The sequence below is a fragment of the Sus scrofa genome, unplaced genomic scaffold, assembly GCF_000003025.6.
Source record: "Sus scrofa isolate TJ Tabasco breed Duroc unplaced genomic scaffold, Sscrofa11.1 Contig2471, whole genome shotgun sequence".
NCBI lineage: Eukaryota > Metazoa > Chordata > Mammalia > Artiodactyla > Suidae > Sus > Sus scrofa.
Genome location: NW_018085100.1, coordinates 1,560,615 through 1,576,817, shown reverse-complemented (window position 1 = coordinate 1,576,817; position 16,203 = coordinate 1,560,615). Strand labels below are relative to the sequence as shown.

The following is a 16,203-nucleotide window of genomic DNA, read 5'->3' as shown; positions in this document are numbered from 1 at the left end:
ATGGTGTATTCTCATGAAAGTTGTAACTACTTCTGGTCACAGTCACTTTAGGGCTTGTAAGTGGGTGACCCAGAGTTTATTTAATTCCTCCAGAGCCTTTCAGCAGACATGATTGACGATTAAGCGTAATGCCTGTGGATATATTCCAAGACCAATGGATTTGAAATATAAATTGTAAATACTAAAGACAGGAGTTGTTCCTGGATTAAAAGTCGCTGAAAAAGGCTGGGAGGGATTTGGCTCCTGGAAGGCTGGATTGCAGCCCTGGCTGGAGTGCATTGCTTGAGCTGCAGAAGGCTTGTAGCAAGAGGTGGATTATGGGATGGACAATCACCGTGAAGTTCGCATCAGCGATAAATGCAATGTTTTGCTTTGATTTTGAGATATGAGTTGAAAAGAGGTTGCCATTTTTGGCATTAGTTTTTGTTTTTTTTTTCCCCACTCTAAAACAATGGTGTTACTAATTTGGGGTGAATGTGGTGGTCACTGTTGGCTAACAAGCGAAGGATAAGGAGGGCACATGACAAGATTACAAAATCCAGTGCAGTTCAAGGGAGATGATACAACAACAGATAGTTCTATTGGGAAGAGAAGGGAGCATCTACAACAAAGGAGAACAGAGGCTGCATCCACTGCAGGTAGATCTGCACACGGCACGTGTAGATAACATAGATAATGCGATATACCAGCAAGGAAATAATTACGATTACATGAATAAACAGCAGTATTGACGGCAAGAATCCTGAAGTGATCAGATCTTGTTTTCTTTGTCTTTTTCTTTTTTTCTTTTTAAACTACCTTAGACCCTCAAGAAAGCTGAGGATAGATGATCTATATTTTTTTTAGAAAGTGTGGTCATGTAAACACATGACAAAAAACAGAAATGCTCAGCTTGCATGTTGTTGCCCTCTTTCCATAAAGGAAAAACCACAAACTGCCCCAAAAGGGTAAGAAATTAACAACTAAAAAAAAATACATGGAGAAACTTCTCTATAGACAAGCAGCAGTGTCTGCTATAAATACAGTTATAATAAAAATACTTTCAAGTAAATTTAAATTTTAATAACTAAAATAATACATTTTCTCTATAAATTGGATAATATCATGTATCAAAACCTGGCATGGATTTGTATAGATAATCAGGTGGCAATGATTCTTGTTTGTTTAACATATTACAGCAACCAGACTTCATAAAACTGAAGTTAGGCACTATTTTTCCATTTTATGAGATACCTAGCACTTTTAAAGTTTATATTAGAAAGATCTAGACTGTCTAGGCTTTAGAGCTAAGTCTATGTGTAAGATAAAATCCTAGACCTCAGAAATTGATGTATGATGGAAAGAAGAAAGGATTAGCTTACATAACTTTGTTTTTTGGGTTTTTTTTTTTTTTTTTTGGTCTTTTCTAGGGCTGCACCCACAGCATATGGAGGTTCCCAGGCTAGGGCTTGAATCTGGGCTGTAGCCGCCAGCCTACACCAGAGCCACAGCAACATGGGATCTGAGCCACATCTGTGACCACAGCTCACGGCAACGCCGGATTCTCAACCCACTGAGCGAGGCCAGGGACCGAACCTGCAACCCCATGGTTCCTAGTCAGATTCGTTAACCACTGAGCCATGATGGGAACTCCAGCTTACATAACTTTAAGAGGAAAAAAATCCAGAATAAAATATATAAAATATCTAGTGAGTTTAAACAAGTAAAACTTAACACGTAGAATTTTGTTGTCTTACAATGTGACATGATTTTAAAAGAAATAAAACTACTGATTGACAACATTCAAAATAAACATTCTTAAAAACACAGATATTGCAAAGATAATCTGCATGAGAAAATTAACAAGTATTTTAGTATTATTTAGGTATATTGAATCTATAGCTTTGAGAATGGGAAATATATAAATGCTTTGATATAAAAGTATAAAAATGCATTTATTTTAATTATTTTGTATTTGACAGTGTAGCTCTAAAGGAAGTCATTCCTGTAAAAATGTTATGTGGCCAGCACTGTCAAACAAATAGGATTGAGTCACCAAGTGATTTACTGACTGGATTTGGAGGACTTCATGGAAACCAGAGAAGAGCTGCAGGGAAGACCTCTGGAAGGGTGGCATCCAGGAAGTTCTGGAAATCTAGAAACCACACAGAAGTGCGAGATCACAGGATGCTCCTGTAAGAGATGCGTATCTGACTCTTTCCAGCGTTGTGCCATTGTGTCACTCAGACCTTAGACTCTTTGATAGGCTTAGTTTAACATTTCCATTTCACAGCCTTGGGTCAGTGGAGGAAAAGTTACTTCCCTCCAAGACAACTTCATCAAGAATGCTCACAACAAGGCAGGGCAGTTTTTCACAGGGAAGAGGAATTGAAAATAGGAATATGTAAAAATATCTGGTATATTTGATGGATTCCGGCATTAAATTCAGTAAGGTGAAGTTATACAAGGCTTTGAAATAAGGTACTTTAAATTCAAATGTTTATGATACACTATTACTTTAAGACAACATAAATCAGATATTTTAAAAATATTCCTGATTCTAATTCTAAATGTACAGTTGGTCATAAAATTGTATTTGTACCCAAACAACATAAATATCTTTTATAAAAGCTAATTTCTTTTTTTTAAAATTTTGTTTTGTTTTGTTTTGGCTTTTTTGGGCTGCACCTGCGGCTTATGGAAGTTCCCAGCTAGGGGTTGAATCAGAGCTAAAGCTGCTGGCCTGCACCACAGCCACAGCAACGTGGAATCCAAGCCTCATCTGCGACCTACACCAAGGGTCACTGCAACGCCAGATCCCTGACCCACTGAGCGAAGCCAGGGATTCAACTCGCATCCTCATGGATACTAGTCAGATCTGTTTCCACTGCACCACAAGGGGAACTCCAGAAAACTATTTTACAGCATTGCTTATAATCTCTTTCTACAGCGGTATGCTTCAAATCCAGAAGGTTCTCCTCAGCTCTGCCAGAGACTGGTGATTTTCTCTATCACATGTAACCTGTCCTACCACTAGTAGGACTTTTAAAAAGAATGAACATGTGGAAAGCACATCTGTCCTCGGAGCTGCTTACAAATGACTTAATACATGTTAATTTCTCCCGCACATGAAAGATGAATGACACCTGCCCCTGACTATTTCTCTGACATCTTTCCATTTCATCCACACACGCAAAATGTTTACATTCAGTTATTTGCCAGTTTGCATCATACGGTGTAAAATCCTTCAGAGAAAAGGTATTTTAGTTCCCATGAACATATATCCAAGTAAACTACTATCAAGCTAAAGTCCTCTGATTGTGTTTCATGATATGAAGTAAAAAATCTTTCCATTTACTTGCATGTTTAACAATTAAATGTACTTTAATTACAAATAACCGGTTATTATCAGCTACAACATTGCTAGGTATTTGATGCTTATATTCCTCTAGCTTTATTCTTTAGTCTCATAAATAGAAGATTTTAAATATTTTACTTAAATTGTATATTCCACTGGTGATGTGTCTAAAATCTTTGCCAGTAATTTTTACAAGATTCTTGATTTCACACAATTTTACCAAGTACAGAACTCTGATGAATGAGTCAGTCTCTGTCTCAACTGCATGTCAAACACCTTTCATTGGAGTCTCAGAACTAAAGAGACAATGTGAAGAAAAGTGGACAATGGGAAACCATTTATACATCTTGTTTACATCTTGCCGTGAAATAATACTTGCTAATTTAGCATTAAATATTTTAAAATATCATTAGAAACGTGACTTAGTTGATTTATCTTTTCTTCAGTACCTTGTAAATACAGGTCATCTTTCCAGATTCTCTTCTCTGTTAGAGGCAAATCTACATTACTCATACACACCTAGTTATTTACAAAGATCAATGTATAGACAAAAATAATGTGTCAGGTTATGAATGTAGCATTCTAAATCTATTTCAAAAAAAGTGAAGGAAAAATGTAGTTCAAAATTTAATAACTTCCTTTTTTTTTTTTTTTTGTCTTTTTGCCTTTTCTAGGGCCACTCTGGCATCATATGGAGGTTCCCAGGGGGGCCTAATCAGAGCTGCAGGCTCCAGTCTACACCAGAGCCACAGCAATGTGGGATCTGAGCTGCATCTGCAACCTACACCATAGCTCAGGGCAACGCTGGATCCTTAACCCACTGAGCAAGGCCTGGGATCAAACCCACAACCTCATGGTTCCTAGTTGGATTCATTAACCACGGAGCCACAATGGGAACTCCCAAAATCCAGTAACTTCTAAAGTAAGTATTCAATGCAATAAGATTATCATCACAAAGTTTTTAAAAAGTGTTTAGACTTGTTTTTAACCCACCAATTGTTTAATTATATAAAGTCAACATCATATGTTGTAATTTATTAAAATCATTTTAATATGGGGCTAAGCACAAAGAGCATATGCATTTGGCTTTTTTAGTGATCTGACTTTTATCGAGATTATACTTTCCTAAAGTAGAGGAGAAACATTTTCATTTAACTGTTGTCTATTCTGTTGATGATATTGAATAAGCAGTCATCACAAGCAGGTCAGGTAGCCTTTTACTGGATCTCTGACATATATTTGTGCTATTGGCTTTTCAGTCTTAGTTGTACTGTGTTTCATGAGAATTCATACTAAAAGAAAGGGATAAATATTACGGGATTACTATACACAATTGGGTTTGAAGTTGAACCACAACAATTCTATATGGTTCTATAAATGCTTCCACGTTGTAAAAGCAAGGGAGACTGTTTTTTTGTAAATTAGTCTTCATTAAATTTTCATTAAATGTGCACATGGTTATAATATCATATAGTGTTCAAATAAATTTTTCATTTTCAGTATAAACATTAAAATATGCTTCTCCTTCCTACCAAATTATAGAATATAGTTTAAGTTGCATTTATTTGAAGTTTACTTTTGTTTAAAAGGACCATTTGAGCTACTGAATTTTCAAGATAATGCAACAATAAAATAATAATATGCATAATATTTTTATAATAGAAAGGACTGCTTATCCTGCTAAGTTTCAGGCAAAATGAAGTGCACAAGTAGAAATTCAGCAAGTGCTAACTCATAGAAATTGGGCATCCATGATAATAATCATGCAATAGTGCTGAAATAAATTCAACTGAAATAGAAACAAGTATTTAATTTTCTGACTTCTGATAGAGGAAACTGATTTAATTTACTGAAAATTTCATGCTTGGTCCTGGACAAGCCCATGTTTGATTTTATTTCCTTATTTATCCACATTTACTATAGTCCTACGCTCATTTCCTTCCCTATTAAGAGGGTTTTTTTTTTTTAATTTTAAAATTTGCTGGGTTATATGGTAATTCTATGTATAGTTTTCTAAGGTACCGCCACACCATTCTCCATAGTGGTTGTACCAGCTTAATTCCCACCAACATTCCACACCCCCTCCAGCATTTGTTATTTATGATGGCCATTCTGACTGGTGTGAGGTCGTATCTCATGGTAGTTTTGATTTGCATTTCTTTAATAATCAGGGATGGTGAGCATTTTTTCTACTCTAGAAAACTATACATAGAATTACCATATGACCCAGCAACACCACTTTTGGGCACATATCCGGACAAAACTTTCCTTGAAAAAGACACATGCGCCCGCATGTTCATTGCAGCACTATTCACAATAGCCAAGACATGGAAACAACCCAAATGTCCATTGACAGATGATTGGGTTAGGAAGATATGATATATATACACAATGGAGTACTACTCAGCCATAAAAAAGAATGACATAATGCCATTTGCAGCCACATGGATGGAACTAGAGTCTCTCATACTGAGTGAAGTGAGTCAGAAAGAGAAAGAAATACCGTATGATAGCACGTATCTGGAATCTAATATATAACATAAAGGAACCTTTTTGCAGAAAAGAAAATCATGGACTTAGAGAATATACATGTAGTTGCCAAGGGGGTGGAGGAGGGAGTGGGATGGATTGGGAGCTTGGGGTTAATAGATGCAAACTATTGCTTTTGGAATGGACAAGCAATGAGATCCTACTGTGTAGCACTGGGAACTATGTCTAGTCACTTATGATGGAGCCTGATCATGTGAGAAAATAGAATGTGTACATGTATGTGTAACTGGGTCACCATGCTGCACAGTAGAAAAAAATTATATTGGGAAAATAACAATTAAAAAAAATAAAAACAAATAAAACAAGAATAGTTGTCTATAAAAAATTTTCTGGTTTTCTTAGTTTGAAAAATTTGTACTGTTTCTTAGACAACTCGCATTTCCTTTTTATTTTATTTTATTTTTTTGGTCTTTTTGTCTTTTTGCCATTTCTAGGGCTGCTCCCGTGGTTCCCAGGCTAGGGGTCAAATCAGAGCTGTAGCTGCTGGCCTACGCCAGAGCCACAGCAACGCCTGATCCAAGCTGCATCTGCCACCTACACCACAGCTCATGGCAACGCCGGATCCTTAACCCACTGAGCAAGGCCATGAATGGAACCCGAAACATCATCGTTCCTAGTCAGATTCACTAACCACTGAACTACGACGGGAACTCCTGAGAACTTGCATTTCTGAATTTGCGTAAGTGGTAGCGGGCTATTTATCCCTTCCATCAGCCACAGCCTCTAACACCATACTTTTTTTTTGTACATTAAAATGCAGGGTAGAGATGATTCTTATTAGAATGACTTTCCTCTAGACTGTGAATTCCTGAATAAATGGTCTCCAGAATAATAAATTATTACTTTAATTTTTCACATTTGGTTTTCTCCATATGAAATAAGTGAATATTCACAAAATTTAAGGAAATACACTCTAAAAAGTTAGGTGTGGTTGTATATTTGTCCAAGGAGAACCAAAGGGTGCTCCTTGAGAGTAAAAGGAATGAGTCATACACAAAGTACAAGCCATTTTATGCTCCAACACACCACTACAGCAAAATTGAAGAATTAGGAGAAAATGCAAAGGCATGAAAATTTAAAGTGTTCAGGTAGAATATGGACAAATAAAAACCAATTAAATTTTGAGTAGGTTAGTTTTATATTCATTTACTATTATAGACCTAAAAGCTATCTAGGAGTATAAATTTTAATAATACATAATTCAGCTAGCTAGGATTTGCTAAGGATTATTCAAATTGTACTATGCATAACTCATCTTGCTCATAAAATTACCATGTTTTGCATATCAGAATTAATTTACTCAGGAAATAATTACAAATTTGCTAATTTAACTTTCTCTTAAATATTTTACCTTTTATAATCAATGAAGCTAAATGTATATTAAGTAATCTAAAAAAATGGCTTATCTTTTGTGAAAACTTGAAAACAGACAATAGCATCAGTATTACAGTTTGTTTCCTGAAACCAATATTTCCTTAAGAATTATGAAATCTCCTTTTCAAAAAATTAGTTCAGAACAAAAGTATTTTAAACACTCAAATAATTGTCAATAAAATTTTTCTGCACAGGGATTATCACATCAGTTCTACCAAATTAGCCCTAACTATTGGTCATTATTGTATAATTTTGTATTTTATGTGTGTTTTATTTCTGAAAATTAGAATTTTTTCTATGTTATTTTTTTCTTATTCAATTCAATTTATTCATCTTTTCCTCTTTATTTCATAGCACTTTCTCCACAAGAGAATTAGAATCTAAATGAATAGATACATCTATTTTAGCCTAAGTATTATAGAAACTCTCTTTTGGTGACACACCAACAATACAATCATCTCAATAGATTGAGAAAAACCTTTGGATAAAATTCAACACTGATTTATGATAAAAAAATCTCTCCAGAAAATGGGCATAGATAGAACCTACCTCAACATAATAAAGACCATATGTGAAAACCCTACATATAACATCATACTTAGTGGTAAAAAGCTGAAAAAGCATTTCGCCTAAGATCAGGAAAGACAAGGATATCCACTCTGACCACTTTTATTCAATATACTTCTGGAAGTCCTACCTATAGGAATCAGAGCAGACAGAAATAAAAGGAATCTAAATGGGGAAAAGAAAGTAAAACTGGCACTATTTCCAGATGAAATGATGCTATATATAGAAAATCCTAGAGATGGTACCAGCAACTACTAGAGCTCATCAATGAATTTTATAAAGTCACAGTATACAAAATTAATACATAATCTATTGCACTTCTATACATTATCATGAAAGATGAAGAGAAATTAAAGAAAAATTGCATTTAACATCATATCAAAAAGAATATAATAGGAATAAACCTATCTAAGGAGGGAAAATATCTGTACTTTGAAAACTATTAAGACACTTACAAAAGAAATATTGTCAAAATGGCTATACTACCCAAGGCGATCTATACATTGAATGCAATCCTTATCACATTACCCATGGCATTTTTCACAGAACCATAACAAAAAGAAAATTATACGAAAACACAAAAGACACCAAATTGTGAGAAAAATCTTGAGAAGAAATGCAGCATAGGCAGAATCAGGCTCCCTGGCTTCAGACTATACTACAAAGCTACAATCATGAAAGCAGTATGCTACTAGCATAAAACCAGAAATATAGATCAATGGAACATGAAAGAAAACCCAGAAATAAACACACACACCTACAGTCAATTAATACATGACAAAGGAGGCAGGAATATACAATGGAGAAAAGATCATCTCTTCAAGATGTGTTGCTAGATAAACTGTATAGCTACATATAAAAGGTTGAAATTAGAACATTATCACCGCCCACAGAAATAAGCTCAAAATAGATTATAGAACTAAATATAAGACTGGATAATATAAAACTCCTAGAAAACGTAAGTGTAACAGTCTTTGACATAAATTGCAGCAATATCTTTTTTGATCCATCTCCTGGAGTACCAAAAATAAATACAAATGTAAATGAATGGAACTTAATTAAAGTCTTTTGCACAGCAAAGGAAACCATAAACTAAGCAAAAATACAACCTATAGAATGGGAGAAAATATCTGCAAATGATGCAACCAACAAGGGATTTATTGCCAAAACATACAACAGCTCGTATAGCTCAATATCAAAACACCAAACCACCTCATCAATGAATGGACAGAAGATCTAAACAGACTTTTCTCCAAAGAAGACAGACCAAAAGGCACATGAAAAGGTGCTCAACTTTGCCAATTATAAAAGAAATGAAAATCAAAATAACAATGAGGTATCATCTCATACCACTCAATGTGTGAGATGAATGGCTGACACCAAGAAGTCTACAAATGCTGGAGAGAGTGTGGAGAAAAATGACTGGTATAGCCAGTATGGAGGTTCCTCACAAAACTAAAATTAGAATGACCATATGATCCCGCAGTCTTGAAAAGACTGTTCATTGCATACTATTTAGAATAGCCAAGATATGGAAGAACTTAAATGTCCAGCAACAGAGGAATGATAAAGAAGATATGGTTCAAGAATACAATGGAATATTACTCAGCTACAAAGAAATAATGTCATCCTGAAACTCTGCTGGTGGGAATGTGAACTGGTGTGGTCACAGTGGAATACAGTACGGTGGTTGCTCAGAAACTAAAAACTACTGTCTGACCCAGTAATTCTACTTCTGGGTATATATTTGAAAAAACCAAAAAACACTAACTCAAAAAGATACATGCCTAGTGTTCATAGCAGCTTTCTTTACAATTGCCAAGCTTTGGAAGCAACCCAAGTGTCCATCAGCAGATTAATGGATAAGGAATATTTGTGTGTATACACCCCCCCCCACAGTAGAATACTGTTCAGCCATGAAAATGAAATTTTGGCATCTGTATCAACATGGATGGAATTGGAGGGCATTATTCTAAGTATAATATGTCAGGCAGAGACAAATACTCTGTGATATCGTTTATATGTGGACTCTAAAAAAATACCACAAACTAGTAAATAAAATAAAAAAGCACATAAAGGGAACAAACTAGCACTTATGGGAGGGGAGAGGGGTACTATAGGAGAAAAAAATGAATTGTAAATCTAACTAGACCCCATTTTAGCTTGGAACATTGAAATATAGGCCTTATTATTCCTTGTTTTTAGTTCAACATTATAGGATGTGCACAGATAATTCTTCAGAGTCAGAAACAAGAGCAGACAGTAAGCACACAGCGGCATTTTTTTATGTTAGCTACAATCTCATACAACACAAAATGAGATTATTTTAGAAGATTGATGAATAAGAACATGTCCTGTTATTTTGCAGTATGTGCACTAGAGGAGAGGCAGCTTTTTATACCGCCATGATCCAACTCCACATTGTTGAAAATGTAAAGGTTTCATTTGGATGACAAATACTCAACAAAGAGCTATTACAGTTTTATACAGTTGGTGCCATAGGATCAGTACATGCTAAGGTTACTCCTTTCTCTGCTTTAATTTTTTTAACTACTTCAGTTAGTTGGGGAGGGTGTAAATCTCTCACCACCAACCTGTACAAATGAGAAAAGTCAGTCTGGGGAGTCCTTTCAGAGTGCAAATTCTAGGAGCCTGTTTAATTATCTGCAAAAGCATCTATATTCAATAAAATGCTCCTGCTTAATTTTGTTATATAAATACATAAACCTGAAAGATTTGGAATAAAATGTGAGTTTATAAAGAAAAAATAAAATAGGCAAAGGAACTGATTAGACATTTCTTCATAGGTGATAAACAAATGGCCAACAGGTGTATGAAAAGAAGTTCAAAGTCACTACTCATTAGGAAAGTGAAAATCAAGCCCACGATGACATATCATCTTATACCTGCTGGGAAGATTGTTAACAAAAAGACTGGTAACAAGTGTTGGCGAATATATGGAGAAAAGAATCCTGTGCAGTGTTAGTAGGAAGTTAAATGGTACAGCCACTATAAAAAACACAAGTTCAGGAGTTCCGTCGTGGTGACGTGGTTAATGTACTCGACTAGGAACCATGAGGTTGCGGGTTCGATCCCTGCCCTTTCTCCCTGGGTTAAGGATCCTCCCACTGAGCTGTGGTGTAGGTTGCAGATGCAGCTCGCTTCCCGCGTTGCTGTGGCTGTGGTGTAGGCCAGTGGCTACAGCTCCGATTCGACCCCTAGCCTGGGAACCTCCAAATGCTGCAGGAGCAGGCCTAGAAAAGGCAAAAAGACAAAAAAAAAAAAGAAACCCAGAAGTTCATTGAAACACTTAAAATGCAACTACCATATGATCCAGCAATCTCATTTCTAGGTATACACTCAAAATAATTGAAATCAGGATTTCAAAGAGCTATCTGAACCCCCATCTTTACTGCAGAATTATTACAATAGCCAACGTATGTAAACGACATAAGCATTCATAAAAGGACTAGTGGATAAAGAAAATGGTGTATGTATACAATGGAATATTATTCAGCCTCAGAAAAGGAGTTTGATTCCCTGCATAATAGTACTGAAAACTTTTTGTTGATAGAGTAATTGTCATAGTTATGAAAGCTTTCTTATTTACACTTGTATTACCTTCACAAAGCAAAATTCTCTATTGGTTTGAAAAGAAATTTCACTTCAGTGAATATATTTGAACTTTAACTGCTAGAGTGGAAGTATTTATTTATCCATCTTGAAATCACATACAATGTTCAGAAACGGTGCCAGGCACTTGGAATGAAATAGTGATTAAAAAGAGCTTTGGTCCTACTCTTACAAGGGTTTATGACTGAAAATGCAAACGCAAAATGCCAATGAAATATTCACGCAAATAACAGAGTATTTCATCTGAGATATGTGCAAAGGAGGATAGATGGCACTTAGAGGATGTATAGTATAGGATTTAAAAAGAATTTCAGGAGTATTTTCTTAAAGGAGTACATGCCAATTACAATAAGAATTAAGGATGTAAAAGAAGTAAGACCAGAAGAAGGGAAGAGTTTCAGGCTGAAGAAACAGCATCAGCAGAAGGCTGGGAAGAAGAAGGGTAAATTGAAAGCAAGGAAGATGTCCGTACGTCTGAGCAAAGCTACGGAGAAGGAGTTTGGAAAGATGTCTGCAGACACAGGAAGAGTGCGATTACTCTGGGCCCCACAGCTTGTCTGCATGATTCGTGTATTTTCCTAAGAATGATATGAAGGCACAAAAGGGTTTCAGTACAGTCCATACATGTGCCTTGGGGTGGGGGTGGGGGTGTCAGGAAGGAACATTGGTTGTAGCAGCTGCTGGTGAGAGAGGGATGTGATCTGCATTTCAAAAATACAAATTTTACCGTTGTGCATTCATGCAAACTGACTTACTTCCTCTGGATGGTGAGAGAAGATTATTGCAGTCTTTAAACACCATATCTAGCAGGAATAAATTTAAAAACAGAACCAAAGAACAGGTACAAAGAAGCAGGAAAACATGACCCATGATTAACATAAATAAGAATCCAAAGTAGCTGCTGCAAATAACCCACAGGTTGGGCTAACAGACAAGAACTTTTAACTATTCTACAGTATTAAAAATTGGCTGAAGATTTTCAAGAGGTTAAGAGGAGCAAGGTGGATGAACAGAAGGAAAATTTCAGCAGACAGAAGGGGGTTATGTTCAGGTAAGAACAAAAGGCAAATTCTTGAACCAAATAAAGCAAAAGATAAGAAGAAAAATTGACGAAAGGATTTTATTGAGGCAGAAAGAAATTTATTCCTGATGGAAGCCCAGACCAGTAGAAACAGATGAGGAGCAAAAGCAATAGGAAATGTGTAGGCTGATATAAACATTGTTATATTTTTAACTTATTTAGGGACTGCTTGCTAATGGGAACATAATAAGCGTGTATTATGGACTGCATACAAATATTTAGAAGTAGGATGTGTGAGGATAAGGATAGAAAGGGTGTAAAAGCATGAAATGGGATTGTGTAGGGTCAGGTTTTCCATATTCCATGTGAATTTGCATAATATTTAATCCATAATAAAACCACATTAGGACCTTAAGTGGGCCTGGTTCTGAGTCTCTGAGTCTCTAGATTCAGATCTGTGATTCTCCAAAAAAACAAAAAAACAAACAAACAAAACAAGCCTAAGAACAAGGCAGATGCCACTTACATGCATACGAAGCTCATCGGTGTCAATTTGGTATATAGCAACTTCTTTGTCTTATTTAAAAAAAAATTAATACTCATATGGAATGACTCAGGAAGATTTGTTAAGTGCTGTACAGAGGTGAATGGAGAAAGTCTTAATGTTTAAATTTGTCAGTTTTCCGCATATTCTTTTTAGTATTATTTCAGAAGGCAGGTGAGCTCTAGACAGATTATCACTGCCATGAAAACAACAAGCATGTATTAGCATCATCATGAACTCAACAATGAGGTATAGATTCTCATTAGTTATTTAGACTTATGATCTCGTTGATGTTGAAAAGAACCCACTGAAGTGGACATTTAAATTTTAAGTAGAAAATGAAACTAAAATGTAAAGCAGCTTTAGTTAGGGTCATGGTAAGCAGAAGAGTTGGGTTAGAAATTAAATCCATCCAACCAGCATCCTGCGCTAAAGTGCTCTAAGTTGCCGCCTTCCTATGGGGCAGCACAGGGATGCTTTAGCTGTGGATGAGATTATAAATCTTGTGTTTTGAGATTCTATGTAAGACAAATGATTATTAATAGAAATATATTTGTTTAGAGAAAAAGAGTGAAAGTTGCCATTAGGCTCTATGCTAACATAGGAAATGTGATCAAGCCATGGCACATGGTCACCACAAAAGGATAAATGTAATGAATGAAAACACAGAACCCAAACGGTGATGTGGGCTATACACACAACACTGGAAAGGAGAAGGATTACTGGTCATTTTTTACCAGTCTCTCCATAGAATGGCATGATTCTGTTCTCTATTAGCAAGTATTCTTTTTGTTTGTTTGTTTGTCTTTTGTCTTTTTTAGGGCCACACCCACAGGATATGGAGGTTTCCTGGCTAGGGGTCAATCGGCGCTGTAGCCACCAGCCTACACCAGAGCCACAGCAATGCCAGATCCGAGCCATCTGTGTCTGCGACCTACACCACAGCTCACAGCAACGCCAGATCCTGAACCCACTGAGCGAGGGATCGAACCCGCAACCTCATGGTTCCTAGTTGGATTCGTTTCCACTGTGCCACAAAGGGAACTCCTACATGAAGTATTCTAATCTCTGGGAGTGCAGCTTCCAAGAATAAGACACGAGAATAGAAAGTAAGGAAAATCCATGTCACTGCATTTAGGATTTCTAATCATGCTGACACAACCATGAAGTCTGGGAAGTCCCTAACTGTGACTGCCTAAATTTGAGCCACACTTTTCCCATTTATCAAGTAGATATGACAGCACTTAGCTCACGAGGATGTGGAAAAATCACTGTGCTGTACATAAAAGGTACTTTAGCCACGTTCATCCTCACCTTCCGGCTCTTTGCTGGTGTTTTATCTCCATCCATCCTGGGTCGAGTAATTAACACGAACCTTGACTGGATGGGAAGCCTTGGGCTGTCAAACATGTGCTCAATTTGGTCCTTTATGCAGCAATTCTCTATCACTCTCCTATTGAGGAAAGCTCTACGAGGAGTAGTTATCACTATTCCTTTTTTATACAAAGATGACATTCTCTATGCACCTGAAAAACAGTTTGTTTCTGGCAAACTGCACGGGAAACACCTGCTTGCAAAATACATATGGGAAGTCTGTAATGGCTCATCTATTGGCAGCATATTTTGCCTGGTGGTTTCTTTAGGTGTAATGAATTGGGAAAATGTGTCTTTTTCAGAAACTTAATGACTTTCCCTAGCACAAGTACATAGGAAAAATATGAGGAAACTGATCATTTTAGCACCTGTGTTTGCTTAATTCCAGCCAAAGCAACAACCTGATATGTGTGTGTGAGAAAAAGTAGAAACATTGGTTGAGAAAAAAAATAAATGGAAATCTGCTTGATTCCAAAGTCCAAAAAAAATGTGCCGCAAGTTTTACTAATGAAATATATTCCTCAAAAGCATTGAGTGAATCCCAGACAATCTCTCTTTTAAACACTGTCTTGGTGAAGATGTTGTTTGAAGAATTTTCATCAGAGGTGTTTCTAGTCTGTGGTACCTAATGAAAAACTTTGGTGTGTATGTGTCAAGACTAAGCATTCTCAATCTACACAAGAAGGAAAGTGATAGAAATAAATACTTAATATCTTCAATGTATTCAAGAGTAGACAATATTGCATTATTCTTATTAAACATTTTTATTTAAGATTCATAAGGAATCATGTGTGCTTTAGAATTGGGTGTACCTGGCTGAGCTGCTTATTAAGGATTTACAATTTCACAAGTTGTTTACATTTTCCAAGTCTTAATTACTTTTTAAACGGCTTTGTTGAGATATAATTGATGTTCAAAGAACTGTACATATTCATTGTGTACCTTTTAATGAGTTTGGACACATGCAAACTCTTTCATTCTATAAGGGCAACTATCCTGTCTTCATAGATTTATGTGTATGTATGTGTGTGTGTGAAGAAGAAATATGTTTTAATATAAAAATGCACATGTAAGATACTCAAAAATAGTGGCCATTTTTTGGTGAATTTAAAAAACTGAAAGATAAATTTAGATATTTAATAGGAGTAAACAATGTCAAATATCTTGAATAAAAACAATAACTGATTTTACAGAAGAAACTATTTTCTTTTGCTTTCCAATACTTTTACTATTTACCTTTTAATCAATCATTGAAATGACCAGTGAATTGGTGATTAACAGGAACCTGTATAGTACACTAAAATATACTCAATAGTTTGCAGTAACTCATATGGGAAGGAAACATATATACAGTTATATGCATGACTGATTCACTTTGCTGTACACATAAAACTAACACCACATTGCCAATCAACTATACTCCATATAATTAAATTTAAAAAAAAAACAGATTTTTGGAATGCATCATATAGGTTGTTGACCTTGAAGGGGTGTATATGATCACTGGTGAGACAACTGCTGATCAGAAAAGGCCCGTTTTCACAGTGGACCTGTAGAGGACCCACGACCCGCAGACGTTCCCAGGCTGGGGACAGAATCTGTGCCATAGCCGTGCCCAGAGCCACAGCAGTGACGATGCTGATCCTTAACCCACTGAACCACCAGGGAACTCCTGGGTGGGATAATCCTTGATTGTGGAGGACTGTCCCTTGACCACAGGTCTTCAGCATGCCTGGTTCGCATTTGCCGAGTGACACAAAGCGCCCTGACACCGCCGTGACCCGATCCACCTAACATGGTTCC

The 16,203-nt window shown here is 36.2% G+C and overlaps 2 long non-coding RNA genes across 2 annotated transcripts in view; one reads left to right on the top strand and one right to left on the bottom strand.

Annotated features, from left to right (window-relative positions):
- The window catches only part of LOC102168138, a 71,890-nt gene extending 67,824 nt beyond the window's left edge, over positions 1-4,066 (top strand). Inside the window, exons 5-6 of the long non-coding RNA XR_002341185.1 lie at positions 1,962-2,174; positions 4,012-4,066. This is a non-coding gene — a long non-coding RNA (uncharacterized LOC102168138). The remainder of the gene's footprint in view (positions 1-1,961; positions 2,175-4,011) is intronic.
- LOC110258591 overlaps positions 2,054-16,203 on the bottom strand; it is a 62,692-nt gene continuing 48,542 nt past the window's right edge. The window contains exon 3 of the long non-coding RNA XR_002341186.1: positions 2,054-2,134. This is a non-coding gene — a long non-coding RNA (uncharacterized LOC110258591). The remainder of the gene's footprint in view (positions 2,135-16,203) is intronic.